The sequence below is a fragment of the Rousettus aegyptiacus genome, unplaced genomic scaffold (assembly GCF_014176215.1).
Source record: "Rousettus aegyptiacus isolate mRouAeg1 unplaced genomic scaffold, mRouAeg1.p scaffold_m13_p_2, whole genome shotgun sequence".
NCBI classification, from domain to species: Eukaryota; Metazoa; Chordata; class Mammalia; order Chiroptera; family Pteropodidae; genus Rousettus; species Rousettus aegyptiacus.
This window is the reverse complement of record NW_023416295.1, coordinates 77,162,445-77,184,957: the sequence shown is the minus strand read 5'-3', so window position 1 is coordinate 77,184,957 and position 22,513 is coordinate 77,162,445. Positions and strand designations below refer to the sequence as shown.

The window sequence follows — 22,513 nt, the reverse complement described above, 5'->3', positions numbered from 1 at the left end:
TGCCTACTCATTTTGCTTAATTTGCTAGACTCCCAGCCACTTTGTGCTAACACTTTCATCTCATTTATGCCCAAGGATAAGGCAACCGTCCAGAACCCTGAAAAGTTTCCACATCCAGCAACCAGCAGTTCACTGAGGAGCCACGGTTTCAGAATGAAGTTTCTCCCCATGATGACTTCCTGATAATGTGCATGGTACATGCATGTCACTTATCTTTTACAAGCTACATTCCTATAACTAAGCTTCATAGGCTTCTTCTGAATTGTTTATTCTGTGTCTTAAAGCTCCATCAGCTGTTGGGATGATTTGTAAGATTCTTTTACTTTTTGGTTAAGTGAGATTGGTGAGCATTACTGGGCCTTTAGGTAGAACCCCTGCTATTTAAAATTCCTGCTGCTGGGATTAAAGGAGATAATACCTATCAAAGTCTTTTATAAACTGTAAATTCCTGGTCAAATGCAGTGTGCTACAACATAAACTGTTATGGCAATAACCACAATCTAGCTGTAATGTGGGCTTCAAAATTTGGGCCTTGTCTTTGCTTCATTCCCAATCCAGGGCCTACACTAGTACCCAACTCAGCAGAGCCTCTCAAGAAAGTTTTGTTTGGATGAATAAATGAATGACTTTAAAAGATCATGCGGTTTTCCAAATTAATGTTGACAAGCAAAACAAAGCTAGGCATGACAATTTAGATAATGAAAATACTCTGCCAAAAATACTGGGGTACTGAGAAAAAATACTGCAAAACAAAAAGTTCTTCTGAAATAACTTGTTTAATAATGAAATCCAGCCCTTTGCAGTTAGCACTGGGGAGGGAGAGACGGGGACAGATTGGGGCAGGGATTTCTATTAGCCCAGAAAATGTGTATTAGTTCAAATGGCCTAAAGGAGGAGGCTGCCATCCAGAAAAAGGAAGGGGTAATGTTTTTGAGGGCGTTAAAATGTAAAAACAAATAAATGGAAGCAGCAAATGTTATCTCAGCACTGAGCATTCTAATTTGCAGGCTTAATCCCAGGCACTATCTTTCTAGTAGAAATGACACAGACTCTGTGGGAGGATGGAAGGGTCTGCAGTGGGAAGAGAGCAGTAGCTGAAGAAGAGATATTGATATGGAATGAATTATTTTTAGAAAATGCTTTCATGAGCATAGGCAGAAGTAGTTCTGGTCATTAAAGAGGTTAACCACTTTAAGTACCTCTGTGTAGGGAAGGGTGTGCAAGCAGGTGGGGAATGAAAATAGAAAAGAAGGAACAGGGGGGGCCTCCTTTATCCGACTCAACAGAAGCCTGGAGAATAAGAAGAGTAACTCTGGGGCGGCTGCTGGTTACTCCTGAAACCAAAGCGCTAGCACTGAATTTAACCCAAGGAGAGGAGGACACCCTAAAAGCCCCATTTTATTATGGGGTGGGGAAGGGTGAGGCCTAGGAGAGAAAGACGACCAACTGCCTGCTACCTGGGCGGTCCATAGGGCTCCAGAGGTAGGGAAAGCCCCTGTATCAGTGCCTGCTAAGCTCCAAAAAATATCGTATTTCTGTCCATCAATCAACATTAAGCTGCTCTGGGGGCTGGGCTTTCTGCACAGGCAGTTGCCAGTAGCAACAGGGCGCACACTCACAGCTCCTGCCGGGCTGGGGCGGCAGCAGCAAGGGGATGGAGAGCGGCCAGGGCTAGAGGTCCTGAGCTGTTGTGTAGATAAGGTCAGGGACCCACTGGTGATGGAGAGAGTGGGAGGAGTTGGGAAGCAACTATGGCAGGTGGAGGCGGGCACACCCTGCTGGGGCCAGCCTGGGCAGTGGTCCAGGCCGCTGGCCTCTGGGGGTGAGGCTTGGGGAGTCTGGTGGCACAGCAATGCCCTTGCCAAAAACAGCATCCTGCTGACGTCTTAGAGATGCCTCGTTCTGTGGGCACCTGGACACAAGAGCCAAAGGCCAAGGGGCAGGAGAAGCGCTGGTCCTGCTCCTGGGAGGGATGGAGTACCCAAGATCCAACCACTCCCTGCCACCCCTCCACACCCGTAACCAGGAGTCTCTGGAGGATGCCAATGTGGAATTCTGTCTGCACGTGTACGTGTTTTCATTTGTATTTCCAGCACAAAAGGGGTAGGACCCACAGGTGGAAAGGGGTGTGTGTGTGCGTGCGTGTGCGCACGTTACGCGGGGCAGAGGCTGTATGGGACCTGGAAAGCGGATGACAGCACACACACCCATCTGGTTCCCACGAGCAGTCCTGCCTGGGGTGCCCAGGTGCTCCGACTCTTGAAAAAGAGTCCATAACCTTGCGCCACCTCCCTGAACTTCTCCCCCTGCCGTTGGGATCCGGTAAGGTAGAAAAGAAGGGCGACAGTGAGGCAGGGCAGTAGAGGGCAGAGATGAACCCGGGAGCCCACAGAGGGAGGCACAGAAACAGGCAGTCAGCAGGGGCTAGAGAGAGCAAAAGGCCCGGGAGAGGACACGGCAGCCTTGTGCTGGGGGCGCGCCTGAAAGGGCAGCGGGTTGGCGTCTCCTTACCTGGCCTGTGTTGGAGCATTTTGCAGTAGGTTGGGGGTGGGGTGGGCGCCGCCCCCACCCGGGGGGCAGAGGCTGCAGCGCTGTCACTTCGGGGGCGGCAAGGCGCTGGCCGCAGAGTCCCGAGTTGGCAAACTTGCCATGCCCGGAGCGCGTGGAGGGAGCCTGGGCCACGCGCACTCCACAGCCAGCCCACGGCTCAGGGTAGCCAGGACACCGTGCTCCCTCGCGCTCTTCCGCTTTGTGTTCCACTGGTCCCCCTGCGCCTGCCTCCGGGTGTCCCCGCGCCCTCTCTGCAATGGGATGTTTCACTGGCCTTCCGAGAGCCCCTCAGGTCTGCCTGTGACTTTCCTCCAGGAGACGCGCGTTAAACAGCTGCCCAGGAGCGCCTGGCCCGGCTGCGCTGGTGCGCTCGTACTAGGCGGCTCCGGCCCAGAGATTCCCGCCCCCCACCGTCTCCCCCTCCCCGCCCCTCCGCCGCACCCCCATCAGAAGCTGCTTAGGATCGGGCTGTCAAATCCAGCCCATCTGCTGCAATCATAATCAGTCTCAACCGAACGGTTCTGACAAATCTCCGCCTGGAGCCGGAGTTGGGGAAGCTGGTGGGTGAGGGGTGGGGAGGGGCGGAGGGGGCGACAGGGACCGGGTGTCGGGAGTCGGGGGCGTAGAGGCCTCTATTGTCTGCCCCGAACAGAGGAACTGAAAAGGGAAATGGGGATCCCAAAGGGGAAATACTGCTTTCCTTTCCCACTTCCTAGTAAGAAAAACCAACCGGTCTTGGCATGCCCCACCCCCACTCCAAACCGCTGCTTGTTGTGTCCCTGTGGGACGAATTTCTGCTAATGAACTAAACAAACAGGTCCTGTAATCTTATCATCAAGCTGACCCAGAGACTGGCACAGATATTCAAACTTGTAATTGGCAGGTAAGAGCTGGAACTAACAGTCATTTGTTTGGAGTTAGAAGTTGTGTCCAAGTACATTTGAAAATAAAGCTTATGGAGGGAGAACTGGAGTGTAACTGGCAAAGAAGCTAGGTCTTTGGCCTCCTGTGGGCATTTTGAGAGATCAAAGGAAAATCTGCCTTGGGCAAGAAAATGCTGAACTCAGTTTAGCCCCATTTTGATTTAAAGAATTCTCATAACTTTTTTCCATTTTCTAGTGAAAATGTATTTTGTTTTAGTGCTATTTAATTAGAAAATAATCACTTCTAAAACCGATATTTTTTAAAAATAAAATAGCTCCTTCAGGTAAAAAATAATGTGGTACTTTCAATAATATACTTTGAAGGGCTTTAATATGCCACTTCGATATAACCACACATATTTCTACCTGTGATAGGCTTACAAGGATTATGGATATTTTTTAAATAATAAAAATAACAGTAGTTCTAGATGTACATAAACAAGTCTTAAAGCATAAAGAATACATACAACTGATTGGGTTATGCCTGGTTTTGTACATACTTCTCAAGTGCTGGGAAATGTTCAGTTATTCTGACTAACTGTATTTGCTAGGAAAATAATTTGTTGAGGAAACAAATCGCCAGTTGAGAAGCTGAGGGAGAAAATCTGTAAGTCATTTATTCAGACAGGTGTAAGACACAGGCAGAAATAAGTACACGACACTGTAAAAATTGAATGTAGTGTAATTTAAAACTGTTCAAATCATTATTTTGCTTTATGCTGTAGTTGAGAAATGTGAGCAAGCCACATTAAGCACCCACTTATCTAAGCAGAGACTGTCTTCTACTTATTTTATAGCTCAGTGGTGCTTACGACAGCACTATGGGTGCTCCATGAACACCGATGGTTGGAAGTTTTCATTTACAAGTCAGGATTAAAATCGTATACATCACCGTGACTTGATAGGTGAAGTAAAATGAGTTTCAAGTGTTACATTCCCCAGTAAATAAATAATATGAGTCAAGGACAACTACTTCGATATGATTGTGCCTGGTGAGATCTACGAACAGCAATGAGGCAGCAGGAATGGAACACAGTGAGGGGAGAGGGTTAATGGATGTCGGCTTAGAGGACAGATCATTAGGTGGGGCTAACAGGCCAACTTAAGGACATTGGTTTCTGCTCTGAGTAATATGGGAGGACACAGACACAGGTTTTGAGCTGAGGAGTTTCATGATCTGACTTTAATGGATCACTCTAGCTATCACATTGTGAATTAATTACAGGAGAAAAAGGAAGAACAGGGGAAATCTGTTATTAGGCTATTACAAGAATCTACATTAGAGGGGATAAGAAAGATAATGAGAATAACAAGATAATGAGAATTGATGGCAATTTTGTATTGTTTTGAATTTAGAGCCAAAAGTACTTGCTCAGAGGAGGGGTGGGCGGGGGGAAGCAGGATTAAAGAATAACTCCAAGTGTTGGGCCTTAGCAAACAAATAAATGGAGATGCTATTAATTCGAAATGGGGAAGACTATAAGGTAGAACAAACTTTGGTGGACGAATCAGGGGTTCAGTTTTGGATGTGTTAAGATTGAAATGCCTATTAAGTTAAATTTTAAAAATAGTTGATTTATGTCAAACTCTTAGAATAGTCTCTGGTTTTTTTAAAGCACCATATAAATGTTTGTGGTGGTGGAACTTATGTTAGGGGGTCTGTATTGGTGGTTGTTATTGTTATTATTGATATGTGCCAGCTAAAATAAAATATTGAGTAGGCAGTCAAATAAATATTCAAGTATAGTGTTCAGGGCACCCATCCAGGGTAAATATATAAACTGAGGAATTATAGATAAATCAAATCCATCAGATGGGGGTCATTAAGGCTGTGAGTACAATTAGAAAAGAGATGTTTGAGGATTATATCCTGAAAGGCACTTCAACTGTAAAAAAGTCAAGAAAATTAAGAGAAACCAGCAAAAACCACCCCAAGTGGCAGCCAGTGAGAGAGAAGGCAAACCAGGAGAATGGGCTGCCCCAGCAACCTAGTAAAGAAGGTATTTCAAGAAGAAGGAATGATTTGCTAGTTATAGTTTCATGATATGATTTTCTCCATATAATATCCAGAAGAACATATAGGAAAGCAATGATAGAGTTTATCAAAGTTACTAGATAAATTAATTGTCTGTCGTGTATTTAAAAATACAACATCCAGTGTGTCCGAATACCTAGGTAAGGTCCAGGCACAGGGTAGCTATTCGATGTGTGCTGAATCAAGTAGTAAATCATGAAGAGAGTAAATGCCTTATGTTGTAAAGTATGCTGTAAAGGGTAACAATATCAAGCTTTGGCAATGATGTGGTACAACTTAAATTCTCCTGCATCGCTGGTGGGAATGTAGAATGATACAGCAAATTTGGAAAACCAATTGGCAGTTTCTTGTCAAGTTCAACATACACTTAGATGACCATCGAGCACCCCCACTACTAGGTATTTGCCCAAGGGAAGTGACATGTGTTGACACAAAAACTTTCCCACAAATGTTTATAGCAGCTTTATTCATAATATCCTCAAACTGGGAACAACCCAAATTCCCATCAACTGGTAAATAGAAAAACAACCTGTGGGATAGATCCATCCATGCCATGAAATACTACTCAGCAATAAAAAGGAACCAACCATTGAAAAATGTAATAACATACATGAATTTCAAAGGCATTGTGCTAAATAACAGAATAAAATATTTTGTGACTGGCTTTTGCTTGATTCCATTTGATTCTAAACAACTCTAGCAGATTGTTATCGTCTGGGGCTGGGGATGGAGAGGGGACTGACTACAAAGAGGCACAAAGGAAGTATTCGGCATGTGGAAAATATTCTGTATCATGATTTTGGCAGTGGTACAAAACTGTATATTTTGTCAAATTCATCAAATTGTACACACAAATTTGTGAATTCTTTTGCATGTGAAATCTTAAAAGATTTTTAAAAGACTAATGAATTTCATGTGTGTGTGTGTGTGTGTGTGTGTGTGTGTGTGTTTTGATAGGGGAATTACAGCGCTTACCCATTATAGAAGAGGATGCTTACCTCAGAAAGAGTGCCAGTTTATAATCCCTAATGATATAACAGATCCAAATAAAGATTACCAGTATATATAAACACCGTTATGTAAAAGATCGATGGGAAACAGAATATTCACACAGTGCCAAATATCACCTCCTGGTTTTTTTCTACTTAGAGAAATGATACACAAGGGAAAAATGATATACAAGGTAAATGATATGCAAGGGAAAGGTCACCTGACAGGTTCCTCCACCTTATATGATACTATTTGCGAAGTACATAACATCACTTCTGAAGTATTCTTGCAAAAAAGACTTGTTTAACCTGAATCTAAGCAAAGCCTCTGACATAATTTCCAACTTACAAGAAGTATGGAAAATCGAGGATCAGATAAAGGACACCAAAAGGAATCAATGAGCCATATGCGGAATAGGGTGCCCGGCAGCTCTTCAAAAAGTCAATGTCTATGGGTGGAAGAAAGTAGAGGGACAACAGATTAGAAAAGAGAAGACATAACAAAGTGAAACCCTTTGGATTGAATCTTGGTGCAAAATTAATATTTATAAAAGATATTTTGGGAACAATGAAAGAAATGGAATTAAGGGTGGTACTGGATAAATGAATTCTTATTGATTTTGCTAAGGGAAAAATGATATTGTGCTTTTAAAGGAAGTGGTCCTTATTTTTAAAAGACACATGCTAAAGTATTTAGGGTTAAATATCAGTGTGTTTACCATTTATTTTGGAAAAAATATATATGAAACAAAAATGTTTATTGATGCTAAGTTATAAAGTATGAGTGTTTTATTTCCTTGGTCTTTTATTTCTTCTATATATTTGATTTTTTTCTTAATAAGAATAAAAAATACTTCTAAAATAAAGGAATTAGAAAAAATTAGAATTTGATGTTTTAGAATTAAAACAATATGTATCAAAACTCATTAGAAGAAACTAAAGCAGTATATAAATTAATAATTTTAGTGCATATTCTAAAAGTGAAGAAAAATAGAAAAATGATATGCAAAGCATGCAGTCAAAGAATGTAGAAAAAATAACAAATACAATAAAAAAACAATAAAGATAAAATCAAAGTCTAATAAAATAAAACACAAAGCATTAATAAAGGATCAATAAAACAGTATCTGCTTAGATCATTGAAAAACAGAGGAGACAGATCGATAAGCTCAATAAAAAAGTCTGCATAACTAAGGATACAACAGAGATTTAAAATAATATGAATACTTCACTATTATTAACTTTATGGCAATAAATTTTAAAACATAGGTGAAATAATCAATGTCTGAAAATAAAAAAAAAATTAATAAAGCTCACTCATGAATCAACAAGCTCTTGAACAATTTAAAAGAGAGCAATAGGCCCTTTGTAACCAATGGGCTCAGACTGTTTTAACATCTTTTTTAAGATGTAATTCACATACCATAAAATTCACCAAAAGTGTACAATTCATTTGTTTTTAGCATAAGCAAATTGTGCAACCATCATCATTTTAGTTTAGGAGATTTTTATCACCTACAAAGAAGTCCACAGTACCTATTAACAGTCATTCATCATTCTTTAATCATAATTTATAGCTCTATAAATTTGCCTATTCTGGACATTTTATATAAATACAATAACATAATAAGTGGCCTTTGTGTTTGGCTTCTTTCACTCACCATGTTTTCAAGATCTGTCCATGTTATAGCTTGTATCAGTACTTCATTAACCAATAATCTTTCTATCTCTATAAATTTGTCTATTCTAGGCATTTCCTATAAATGCAGTCTTATACTAGGTGACCTTTTCTTTTGTGCTTCTTCTACTTAGCCTAATGTTTTCAAGATTTGTCTGTGTTATAGCTTGTATCAGTACTTTAGTTCTTCTTATTGCCAAATAATATTCCACTGTACACATGTACCACACTTTATTTATCTGTTCGTCAATTAATAGCCATTTGGTTTGTTTCCATTCTTTAACTATTGTAAAAAATGCTGCTAAAAACATTCATGTACATGTTTTCGTGTGGATATATGTTTTCATTTAATGAAAAGATTGTGTTTGTCCAGAAGCAGAATTTCCGGGTCCCAGGATAAAACTATGTTTAATATTTTGATGGACTGCTAAAGTATTTTCCAAAGCAGCTATACCTTTTTACATTTCCCCCAGCAATATATGAGGCTTCAAATTTCTCCAAATTCTCTCCAACATTTACCATCATTTATTATTGATTATAGTTATCATAGCGGGTATGAAATGGTATCTTTTTGTGATTCTGATTTGCATTTTCCTAATGGCCAATGTATATTTTCTTGTGCTTACTGGTCATTTATATATCTTATTTGGAGAAATTTCAACTCCTATGTCCATTTTTAAATTGGGTTATTTGTCCTTTATCATTGAATTGTGGTCCCAGAAGTTTTTTGAGAAATTTTTTTCAAAACTTGAAAACAATGCAAAACTCTAATAGCCATATCTTATGGAAAGAGTTCCAGAGACTAGAAAGAGAAGAGGGAAGGAAGGGAAAGAAGGAAGAGAAGGGGAAGAAAATAGAGGGAGGAGAAGGAGGAACTTATCTAGAATGACCTCAATATTAAAAGTAAACATAGGTCACATGGGAAAGAAAAATTAATAAATGAAGGCTCAAAAATCCTAAATAAAACAATCAATTCCTGTGAAAAATAATAATCACAGCAATATTAATGATAATAATAATATGGCATGACCAAATAGGTTTTATTTGATAATGCAAAGATGATTAGACCCTAAAAAAATTTATTAATTTACAAAAAAAAATTAAATTAAAAATAATACAGAATCATTTCAGTATATGCTGAAATTTTTAATAACATTTAACATTTTACTCATGATTTAAAAAATACACAGCAAACTAGAAATAGAAGGGAACTCCCCTAAGCTGATAAAGGGTGTCTTCAAAAATCTATAGCACTTGTGAAACTTAAGCACATTTCAGTTTTTTCCTCTAGATAAGGATGCACTGCTTCTGCTCAATATTTTCTATATGGTTTTAGTTAGAGCAACATCATAAAGAAAAGAAATAAAAGATATGAGATCTAGAAATAATGAACAAAACCATCATTATTTATAGTCAACATAATTATCTCTGTAAAAATTGTGGAAAACCTAGAGCAAATCATCAGATATACTAAGAGAGTAGCATCTTTACTAGATGAAAGAGCAACATACTAAAACAGATAATGTCCTTAACATTATTATTAGAAAATCATTAGAAATATATGTTGGAAATATATCTTTTTTAAAAAGATATATATTTTAAAATAGTATAAGAAAACAAAAGGTACACAGGAAAAATATAAAAATACATATAATTATAAAACAAATATAAAATATATAAAATATAAAGTTATATAATTATAAAATATTTATAGGGAGTACTTTATTGAAGGATATAAAAGAAAAACTAAGACCAATCTCCTGACTTCATCTTTAAATGTGAAACATTATCAATCAAAATCCCAGAGTTTTTTACCCTGAACTTTACCAGTTGATATTCCAATTCTTATAAAGAGACAAAGGCCAAAAATGACTAACTTATCTTTAAGAAGGGTGACTCCCCTAACATCCATAAAGAAGTCAGGCACCATAAAAATTTAGGTAATTAAACAGGTGAGATAAATACATTAATGGAATAGAAAAAGGATCTAAAAACAGACCGACATATGAGGAATCAACATGTATGACAGAAATGGTGTCATTAGTTAGTGAGGAAAGAATTAACTATTGAAACCATGACACCAGGTCAATTTTCTATCTGAATAATTACCTCTACCTCAGATCATTCACACACACACACACACACACACACACACACACACACACACACAAATGAACTTGGATTAAAAACTAAATGTGTGAAGAAGAAGAGCTAAGCTGGGGGACTGATACTACCGAATTTCAAGATTTACTATAAAGTGACAGTAATGAAGACAGTGTAGTATTAGCAAAAGAATAGACAAACAGATCAATGGAACAGAATGGAAGGACCAGAAACAGACCACCATAAATAGTCAGCTGCTCTTTGACAAAGGAGCAAAGGCAATATAATGGAACACAGATATCCTTTCAACAAATTCTTCTAGAAACAACTGAACATCCACATGCAAAAAAAAAAAAAAAATCTAGTCACAGACTCTACACTTTTCACAAAAATTAACTCAAAATGGACCACAGACCTAAATGTAAAATAGAAAACTATAAAACTCCTAAATGATAATCTAGGAGAAAACCTAGATGGCCTTGGGTACAATGATGCATTTTTAGATACAACACTAAACACATAACCCATGAAAGAAATAATTGATAAGCTGAACTTTATTAATATTAATTTTTTTTTCTGTGAAATACCATATCAAGAAAATGAGAAGACAGGCCACAGAATGTAAGAAAATATTTTCAAAAGACACGTCTAATAAAGGACTGTTATCCAAAGAATACAAACAACTCTTAAAACTCAACAATAAAAAAACGAACAACCCAATTAAAGCCAAAGACTTTAATACAGGGGTCCCCACCCCCTGGAGCCATACACTGGTACCAGTACTAGTCTGTGGTCTGTCAGGAATCAGACCACACAGTAGGAGGTGAGTGGCAGGCAAGCGAACAAAGCTTCATCTGTATTTGCAGCAGTTCCCCAGTGCTAGCTAGCATCACCGACTTCGCTCCTGGTGCCAACAATGTTAGGGATTGCTCCTTTAATAGACACCTCATCAAAGAAGATAAACACATGGCAAATAAGCATATGAAAAGATACTGCACATCATGTCAAGGAAACGCAAATTCAAATAATAATGAGATCCCACTATATACTTGTTAGGATGGTCAAAATCCAGTGACAACACCAAATGGTGGTGAGGATGTGGACCAGCAGAAACTCTACCACTTATTCAATGTTACATTGTAGTTAATGCAATTATACAAGATAGATCAAGTAGAGGTATATGAATTGGAAAAGAAAAAGTAAGTTATATTTGCAGATGGAGAGTTAGTATGCCTGAAAATGATGTGAATTAATGACAAAATTAAGTCAAACAATAAAAATTCAGATTCAGTAAAAATTAAAATACAGAAATCAATCACCTTCACACAAACTAATAACCTATTACAGGTTATACTGGGATAGAAAACCTCATTATCAACAAAGAAAATAAAATTACTAAGACTAACCAAAGGAACAAATCTATGAAACCAGAGGAAAACATTATACCCCTAAAGTCACCAAAATAGACTTGACGAAATAGAAGTCATTAACTATTCTAGACAGAACAACTCAACATTATAAGGATGTCAGTTCTAAGTTACTGTATAAAATTATCACAATTCCAAAAAAAAAATACCAATAAGATTTTTTGGAGCTAGGCAAGTTAATACTAAAACTCATATGAAAAACTTGCAATAGCCAGGAAAACACTGAGAAAGATTAACTGTAAAGGGAAAAGTAATTCTATAATACAGTAAACATAATATAAAGCTTCTGTAATAAAAAAAAATAGTGTGGTAAATAGATAAACAGGACAAGATTAGATTACAAAGTCCAGAAACAGACCCAAGTACATATAAAAATACACTACACAGTAAAGATGGCATTTCAAACCACTGGGTCAACGATGGTTTTTTCTTTCTTCTTTTTTTTTTTTCTTAAATAAATAATGATGGAACAATTGGTTGGCCATTTGACCAAACAGAATTCATACATCAAACCATATATAAACCATAAACCCCAAATATATGTAAAAATGAGACTGTATGAGTAGGAAAAAAAAACCCACACAGGTGGATTCTTATACAGCCTGGATGAAAGAAATGGTTATCTAACACTGATTGACACTCCAAATGCAATAAAAGATTAATCAATTTGATTACCTAGACTTAAAATAGCATGGCATAGTAATGTTCTATGGTTGCTATAATAAAGTATCCAATTGGTCTAAAATCAAGATGTCAGGAGCTGCATTGCTTTCCAAAGGTTCTAGAGGAGACTGTTTCCTCACCTTTCTAGCTTCCTAAATGTTCCTACAACCTTGGTGGCTCATGAGTTTCCTCCATTTTCAAAGCCAGCAATGTTGCAGCTCTCCGACGTGTTTTTTTTTGTTTTGTTTTTTTTTTTCTCCCATAGTCATATCTCCCTCTCACCAAAGCCAAGAATGATTGTGAGCTTTTAGGGCGCTTGTGATGATATTAGGCTCATCTCAGTAATCCAGAATACTTTCTCCAACTGAGGGTCCTTAATTTAATCATGTCTGCAAAGTACCTTTTGCTACATAAGGTAACACAGTTACAGGAAAAATCCAACAAAATTCCACGTGCATTTTCCGTTTGAGTGAGCGCTCTCGCTTGCTGAAATTTACCCTGAAAGTACATTTCCAACAATACATCCAGCAATCCCTCTACTAGGTATTTACCCCAAAGACTTGAAAACCCATATCAGAAAAGATATTGGCACCCCGATGTTCATAGCAGCATTATTCACAGTGGCCAGGGCATGGAAGCAACTGATGTGTCCTACGACAAATGACTGGCTAAAGAAGCTGTGGTACAGATATATAATGGAATGTTACTCCGCCATAAGAAGAAATGAAATACTGCCATTTGCAACAAAATGGATGGACCTTAAGATAATCATGCTAAATGAAATAAGCCAGACAGGAAAAGCTGAAAATCACATTATATCACTCACATGTGGGATATAAACCTAAAAGCAACAACTGAACAGGACAAACAAACAGAGACTCATGGACATGGACTATAGACTAGTGGTTCCAGAGGGTAAGGGGTCGGGGAGGAGAGAGTAGATAAACAGTTAAAGGAGGTCAAATATAGGAGGGTAGGGGAAGTGTGAAGTGGGTAAAGGGGATCAAATGTATGGTAGCTGAAGGAAACTGGACTTTGGGTGGTAAACACATAACAGAATATACAGATGTCAAATTATAATGTACACATGAAAATTATAATTGTATTAACCAATGTTACCCCAATAAACTTAATTAGAAAAAACATAGGCACACAATTATACATTGCAGCATGATTTGTAATTATAAATTGTTGCTTAAAATGCCTCTAACTCATCTTTCTCTCCATATATCCCTTTTTATCCTTATTTTAAGACTTGCCTATCTTTTGAGATTGGATTATAAACTACTATTCAAATGTGTAACACTGCATTAGGCAGCTTCTACACTATTTTCTACCTAGTGGCACTAAACAAATAAGTGCCGATTGGAAAATTATTAGGGCTAAGCAATCTTTTTGTTTTAAGAAATTTCATTTTGAAATAAAACTCTCCTATATAACTAATATAATATGGCTTATTAATTTTAGATTTATTCCAGATTGTTTCTACTATACTTTTTCAATGGTTCTTGCTGTTTCTGTTCTATCACATCCATCTTAATTAAGGAAATTTGGTTTCCTAAATAATTAAACCTTTGTGGCTAGGGCCCAGGGCTGAATTCAGCACAAGAACTTAGAGCATGATTCCACTGGACTTCCCACACGTTTTCAATCACAACTGAGCAGATCATTGTTCTGCATTATCATCATTTATAAAATTTATACATGAAATGCATTTAAATAGTACTTGGTTATTCTTCTGGGACTTGGCAACATACAAAAAAACACACACTCATGTTCTATGACTCATTCCATTTTTGAAACTTAAGGATTAATGTTCTTTCATTAATATAGTTATTTATCCAACAATCCTTTATTAAGCAACTATTACATCAGATATTGTGCCAGATTTTTAAAATCAAAAGTCTACGTGGTCCTTAAGTCAAAAAAAGTTCATGACCTCAGTTTTTAACAGTATATTTTCTGAATATTTTAGGTTTATATTCATATTCTGTCTTTAGCTTGTCTCCTGAAATTAGTGTGTGTGTATGTCACATGTTAGTATGAATGCGTACATATACACACACACACAGTAGTATGTGTGCATACAGTTGGCCCTTGAATAACACAGGTTTGAACTGCTGCGTTCCACTTAGATGTGAATTCTTTCCAATTAAAACAGTTGGGAGTCCATGGATGCAAAAGGTCAACTGACTGTATACAATGATATATGCCATTTTATACAGGGAATTTGAGCATCCAGAGAGTTTGGTATCCATGAGGGTCCTGGTATCCATCTCCCACAAATACTGAGGTATAACTAAGTTTTGGGAGAATCAAAAGTTATACACAGATTTTCAACTGTGAAGAGGGTTGGCACCCCTAACCCCAGCATTGTTCAAGGATCAACTGTATATGTATATAGTGTATGTGTATATATCTCTATAAACTTATATGTTAGTTTTATCAAAATACTACCTTTATATTTGGGAACCCATAAGCAAAAAAGGGGAAAATGCAAAAAAGGGGAAAACTCCCCTCATGCATGCACATGCTTATTTTATGTTTGCCCAAGCCCATCAAAATCAGGTTTTAGATAAGTATCCACATTTATCTGAAATGGCTGCATAAGGATGCAGGTGGAATGCAGTTCAATTAAACTTGAATTCATGAAATTCATTATCTATCATCTACCTTGGCATGGAAAGAGCTTCTATGGTTTTTCAACAACCTATAGAATACAATCCTATGAAAGTAATAAACATAAATGTATTTTTTTTAGGAATTCTAACAAAAAGTTAGTAATATGGTATCTTCCTCACTAGTTGCTGAAAGACTTTGATGAGGATCTATTAATATTCATAATTTTTACTTGATTACTAATGGGTTTGAATTTTTTAATGTTTCTAATACTAGAATCATAGAAAGAATATGATCACCGAAAGGTACCTAGTACCACTATCCCTCCTTGTTTTATTGATGGAGAAATTGAGTTTATATAACATTAAAGACCACACAGGAGTTCATAGAGACAACTCAGAGTTGTCTGCGAGTTTTCCTCACCCATTTTACAGCACTCTAACCACTATACTGGTGGAGCTTTCAGTGCCTCAGAGCTTAAGCAGAGCAGCTCTAGAAGATGCCTTATGAGGCCGTGGAGACTCGATTTCAAATTTATGATGACCCACAATTTTTTATTTATTCAGGAGTTGGTATGTAGAGTGTTGCAAAACAATACAAGAAAGTTTAAGAAAAAAAAAAATTCATTCTAGATCAGGAATTAGTACCCAAAGACAAAATCTTGCCTATGTTACCAAATAAAGTTTTATTGGAAAACAGTCATGCCAACCCACTTATGTATTGTCTGTGGCTGCTTTTTAGCTCCAGCTACGTAGTTGAGTCATCATGACAGTGACCATAGGATATGGCTAGTAATGTAAAAAATATTTACTATCTGGCCTTCAATAGAAAAAGTTTGCTGACCTCTACTCTAGAAAATATCACCTTCTTAGAAGCTACTATAAACATGAATAACTATACTTTAAAAACTAATAATTATAATTTTGAGTTACACTTTGAAACAATTCTGCTAATTAAATACATGTTATAAATTTTAATGAGCCTCAAATTTTTGATACAAGTTGTTCTACAGCATACATACACTCCTGTGGAATGTCAGAGACATTCCATTTTTAATAGTAAGAATATGAGTCATTTTAGCTTATTAACTTTTAAAAATTAAATCTAAATTAACTTTGTATAGCCAGCAATAACTACAACTAAGATTATTTCTAGATAATTAAAATACAGTGCTCCTAATAAATAGATATCTACTGTAACTTTCTTTACAAAGACAATTATAGTTATTTATATAGTTTCATCTTATCCTTTGAGCATTCAAGATTATTATATTTTCTCAAATTGTAAATATAGATTTTTAAATCTATTTTTATGAAATAGGAATACAACATTTATTAAATTTCTAAAATATTCTGTAATATCTTAAGTTGCAAAGCTACTATTTGGGCAATTACAGTAAATTTAAAGCAATATTAATAAAAACAAGCCCCAGATTTTTTTTATAAAAGGAACAAAATTTTGAGATATCTCAGGGATAAGATAAAGGAAAAAGCTAAAGCTGAAATTGAAACTTAAGGGACTGAAATAAGGTAGCACTATAATAAATGATCAATTTTTAGGAAATATATTCTAGGTACAACAGAATCTGTTTGCTTTTATACTATTTTGGTCTGTATATGGAATTCAGGACAGGGTAGATTATACTGTGGTAATAAACCGCCCCAAGGTATCTGTCGTTTGCCATGAAAGTTTATTTCTTCCTGACACTACATGTTGCCAGGATCCTCTGCTCATGGTACTCATTCTATGACCCTAGCTTTAGATAAACCAATATTTTGAACACTGCTGGCTCCCATGCCAGAACAAAAGAACATGTTCGAATGTTGTACATCTACAGTTAGATCTTTAAACTTGAAATGTCACTTTTGCTAACAAGTTATTGGCCAGAATGAGTCACACGACCCCTCCTAACCATAAGAAAGTAGGAATGGCAAATCTATTGTGTGCCTTTAAGGGATAGAGCTGGAAATATTTATTAACAACTCACTGAATATTTAAGATAAGGATTAAGGACCCAACCCTCAGGCCAGTAATTATCTGTGCTTTACTTGCCTAATCTGTAAAATGATTTTTAAAATACTAAACCTCCAAGAATTATAAAGATTAAATGAGTTAATAATTATAAAGTGCTTAAAAAAGTCCTAGCATATAGTCGTGTTACTATTGTTTCATTTTAATTTTTCATTTGCCACACTGCTCTTCAGAGACCATAACAGAGAGAAGGGTAGTCTCAGGAATGCTGACTTGGGCCCAAGAGGGATGTTGATGTTGTAAAACAATACAAGATGAGAAATATTCTTGAGAAAAGGCCTGTGACCAAATGAAAGAGATCAAAATGTCAGATCTTCCTTCTCAGTAACATTGATCCAGGAGGCAGGAGACAAGCCATCAGTGGGGTAATGATTTAGTTTAACAGAAGATGAAGGACCAGGAAGATAAAGATACCAAAATTGATAACAGGTCTTAAGAAATATGAAGGTCAGAGGATGGACTTCAGGTGTGAACATATAACATGGACACACTGATTGGAGGATGTTGGATAGGGCTAGTACATAATATATACATTTGAGTAATACAGTATATAAATGAATCTTTCCTAATATGTGGCTTACAAGGTTTCCATCAGGCTAAATATGAGAGTTAAAGTAGAAGGCTCCCACTAGAAGGGATAAAGGAAATAATGAAAGAAAAGGAATGAGAACAAAGAGAAACTGAACCAAGAAGCAGAGTCCAGGATATGTAAAAACACAGCAAGTGGTGGACTAATGGCATTATCCATTCCTATTACAGCTTCTGTTGCCTCAGGACTAGCACCAGTGAGTGCTCTGAATCCATGACCATATATACTCATGACCATTCATGAACATCCATGACTACACATAACCACCTATGCAGCCATACTCATTCAAAAAATCCTAGATTGTTAAGAACCAAATGGAGAGATAAGCAGACAGGATTTCCCTTCCAGGAGCTTACAAGTTAACAAGGGAAATAAAGAAGTTATTAACTCACCTATAACTTAAATCCAACTGAAATAAGTTCTATACTACATATTCGAGCCCAATTTTATGGGCATACAGAAGACAGAGAAGTCCATTTTCAGTAGAGAATAAGGGAATGCTTTTCCAAGAAGTCAAGGAAGAAATAAGCTTTAAAAAGAAAAAAGATGCTTTTATTTTTCCTCTCCACAAATAATAATTCAGCAGCACAATTTAGAAGTTTTCATTCCATAATCTGTATATATTTATAAAACTCCTGCTACTCCTCCTCCAAAATATTCATTGCAATTTTAAAATGGCTATTTGATTTAAATTTTATTCCAGTAATCTTCCCATGGAACCACCACCATCTACATTTTCCTAGTCATGAATTCAAAAGACCCTTATTGCTGAAAAGGAATATCAGTCCAAATTTCTGCTTTACAAATGAAGGGTCAAATTTTCAAATGATTTACCTAGGATTAAAGAATGGCAGACTCAAGACCAGAGCGTCTATCATAATACTGAAAGTATACGTTGCTTTAAAAGATAAAAAAATCTGGTTTGAAATAAGGGAGCATATCTACCGATTAGTTTTTTCTCAAGATTTCTTTGGCTATACTACAAAACTAAAATAATCAAAAAAATATGCTACTGGCATAAAAACAAATATATAGATCAATGGAATAGAACAGAGAGGCCAGAAACAAATTCTTGCTTATATGCTCAACCTACAACAAAGGAGCCAAGAAGATACAATAGTGGTAAAGACAGTGTCTTCAATAATTGTTGTTGGGAAAACTGAACAGGTACATGCAAGAAAATGAAACTAAACCATTTTCTTATACCGCATACATAAATAAACTCAAAATGGATTAAAAACTTAAATGTAAGACCTGACACCACCCCATTTTGAGAAAAAAACATAGGCAATTTATTATTAAATATGTTTCCTCAAGCAAGAACCACAAAAGATAAAAATAAACGAATGGGACTAAATCAAACTAAAATGTTTTGCACGGTCAAATGAAAAGACTACCTACTGAATGGGAGAAGATATTCGCATATGATATATCTGATAAGGGGTTAATATCCAAAATGTATAAGGAACTCGTATCTCTTAACACCAAAAACAAACAAACAAACAAACAAAAACAAACAAAAAAAAACTAACAATCCAGTTAAAAACTGTGAGGAAAACCTCAATAGACATTTCTTCAAAGAGGCCATAGAGACAGCCAACAAACATATGAAAAGATACTCAACATCACTAATCATCAGGGAACCACAATGAGACACAAACTCACACCTGTCAGAATGGCTATCATCAAAAAATTAACAAATAACAAGGGTTGGTGAAGATGCAGAAAAAAGGGGACCCTCGTACACTGTTGGTGAAATTGTGATTTGGTGTATCCACTATGGAAAACAATATAGTGATTCCTCAAATAATTAAAAATAAGGCTGCAATATGACCCAGGAATTCCACCTCTGGATATTTATTAAAAAACAAACACTAATTCGAAAAAAGAGATGGGCACCCCTATGTTCATTGCAGCACTATTTACAATAGGCAAGATATGGAACCAATCTAGGTGTCCATAGACAGAAGAAAAACTGTGGGATACACATACTCACACACCCACAATAAAATATTACTTGGCGATAAAAAAAGAATGAAATTGTGTGATTTGCGACAACATGGATAGAGCTAGAGGGTATTATGCTAAGTGAAATGAGTCAGAAAGAGAAAGGCAAATACTGTATGATTTCACTTATATGTGAAATCTAAAAACAAAAGAAAACAAAGGCATAAACAGAATAACACAGAAACGAGTTCATAGATACAGAGAATAAGCTGATGGTTGCCAAAGCGGGGAGGTGGAGCGATGGAGAGAAAACAATTTACATAAAGAAAAAAGAATCAAGAAAGCAAAATGAACCCAGAGCTACTCTGTGACTGTTCTGTGTCAGATGCAAAGCAACTCGTGTCTATAAGATTATAAATAATATGAACAAAATAAACATGGAATTACTCACTGAACTCTAAATGTCTAGTTGAAGGGGTCACCATGTGAAGCCTGTGTGTGTTTAGGTCAAATGAAAGGAAGCCCTTTTCTATAAAGTAGAGATTATGCTTATAGAACTTACTATTCAACAAGAAGTGGGAGAAGTTAGAAAATACAAATAGATTTTAAATGGCTTATGTAAATTAAGGACAGGCCCTTCACAGTTAATAAGAAAAAATACTACATTTGAGTCACGTTATGAATGTTTGAAGTTAACATCAAAGAGGTCCTGCTTTGCCAACTCCGCCAAGACAGAGATGGCACAAGGCCATGATGCTCCATGACAATTCTTGCTTCCATGTGTGAAAGCCAACACATGCTGCACTTTGGATGCCACAAGAAACTGCTAGGGTGCTGGGTTTACGAATAGAAGGTGGACATTCAAGGAACCAGTCTTTGACTCTATTAACCAAGACGACTATATCTAAATTCTCTTGTTCCCAAACAGAAACATACGGGATATTTCCGCATTCTAACTTTACATTAAGAATCAGCTCTTGTAAATCCCATGGGAAAGTTTTCCTAAGGATTTATCCACACTTTCTTCTTTGGTTTGCTCAAGTGAGAAGCAGGAAACCTTCCAGACATCCTAAACCTCTGACCTTTTTGTGGTTTTCCTATAAACATATGCAAACGGCTATACAGCAATTCAAAAATTTCTTCTCACTGCATAGTGATAGTATGGCCCTGTATTATCCCTATATCTGGAGCACATTTCCAACCCACTATAAAATATGAATTGAATTGGGTATTCCTTGGGAAAAAGATCTCGTTGGCTCAGAAATGTCAGAAGCCCACTATCACATATACCTATCTTGTTTCCAGAATGATCTTCCAAAGCCACCCTAACTGACTTCCTTAGAATGTTGCCTGCTGACAAGTGAATCAATCAGCTTTTGCCTTTCACTCGATCTCAGCTCATGCCTTCTCTGTGACAATATCAGGACATCCATCTGACAACAGGCCCAGCTAATTAATTTACTACAATGTCTAGCAGCATTTGACAGGAAAAATAATCTACAGTGTATTTATTGCGAGACCTTCACGAATGTGACAAAGATGAATGTAAACTCCGCACAATCATTTTTCAGCTGTTATCCAAAGCTGAAAGTGGAAGTTGAAAGTGATTTTCAAATGTTAACTTTAAAATTATGAGGAGGAAGATAATGATTCTACTTTAAAACTGCTTTGAAATGGAATTTCTATAACAAGGGTTTAGATCAAGCCAGAAAAATAAACTTGCCTACTAATGTAGTAAATGGGCCAGAAATAAATCTCTCAGAGATATGGGATTGCAAGGAGGGGGAGGGGGAAACATAAAGAAGGGCACTGGACTGGATTTCCAAAATAGAAGTTCTGAAACTCTGAGCATAAAGTACCTTCAAAAAGCAATATCTCTTTTGTAAAATATACATACCACTGTCATAATATGGCTGAAATTGGAAAAATCTAAATGTGAATCATTACAAACATCTACAATACCCAACTTTAATTTCCGTCTTCAGCAAAACATTTAGTAGTGCCATTAACTTTGGCTGTGCTCTAGATAAATATTTTCTTGCCAATTTTGATTCTTCTAACATTAATCCTTCTGACATTATTCCTTAACCTTGGAATTATACATGTTCAAGGAATATTTGTTCATTTCAGTGGCAATCTGAAGCTCACTTCTTCCTTCTGAAGGGCAGAATAATTGTCCACTGAAAGTTCTACCAAGGTCAGGAATTATCTAATTTACTTATAATTATTAATTCTCTTCTGACCTCTTAACCATAAAAAAAGCATTGGCATTGGAAAGACGAAGAGGTGGAACAGGACGAGGCAATTAAAGAAAAAATCAGGGAATAAGAAGCGTGCAGAAAAAGAGAACAGATATTCTAAATTTAAAACACTCCTTGCCTTTTCTTGAAATAATGATTTATATTATTTGAGTCCACAAGAGAGTAACTTGATATGCATGATGCAATGCTGGAATTTTAGGTATTTTGCCTAAAGGTTATTAACAATTAGTACCACTGGGGGAAAAAAATCATAAAGTTAGAATAACAACCCTCTTTTAAAGGATGACTGAAACTTGACTTGTGATCTGGTCATAATAAAATATATTGTGTTTATATTAGAGCCCCACATGTTAAGAGGAAAACTGACAAACTAGAATAAGTCCAGTAGGTGGCCATGATTAAGTGGGGTGTGAAAAGTAAGTTGTGTGAGGAGCAATGGGAAAACCTACATTCCTTCCTTTAGAAAAGTGAAGACGAAGAACTGTAAAACTGTCTTTAATTATTTAAAAGGATGGTACACAGAAAAGGGGCATGCCAAGTAGATCTACTGATGGCAGCATTAGGCCCAAACAATGAAAGCCAGATGATGAATCATCTGACATGAAGGGTGTCCAGATCCTTCTCATCCACTCTAACAGTCCAGTGTGACATTGCCCAGGTTTTGCTTTGATACTTACAGTGGTACAGAGCTATTTCAA

General features: G+C 36.7%; 1 protein-coding gene across 19 annotated transcripts in view; it reads right to left on the bottom strand.

The window, feature by feature from the left end:
- NCKAP5 (NCK associated protein 5) overlaps positions 1-22,513 on the bottom strand; it is a 909,219-nt gene that overhangs the window by 530,403 nt on the left and 356,303 nt on the right. The window contains exon 1 of one of the 19 annotated variants that reach the window (XM_036235781.1): positions 2,512-2,931. The exons of the other annotated variants lie outside the window; for them this stretch is intronic. The gene's annotated coding sequence lies outside the window, so the exon portion shown is untranslated. Of the gene's footprint in view, positions 1-2,511; positions 2,932-22,513 lie in introns of those variants that run through there. 19 annotated transcript variants of the gene reach the window in all.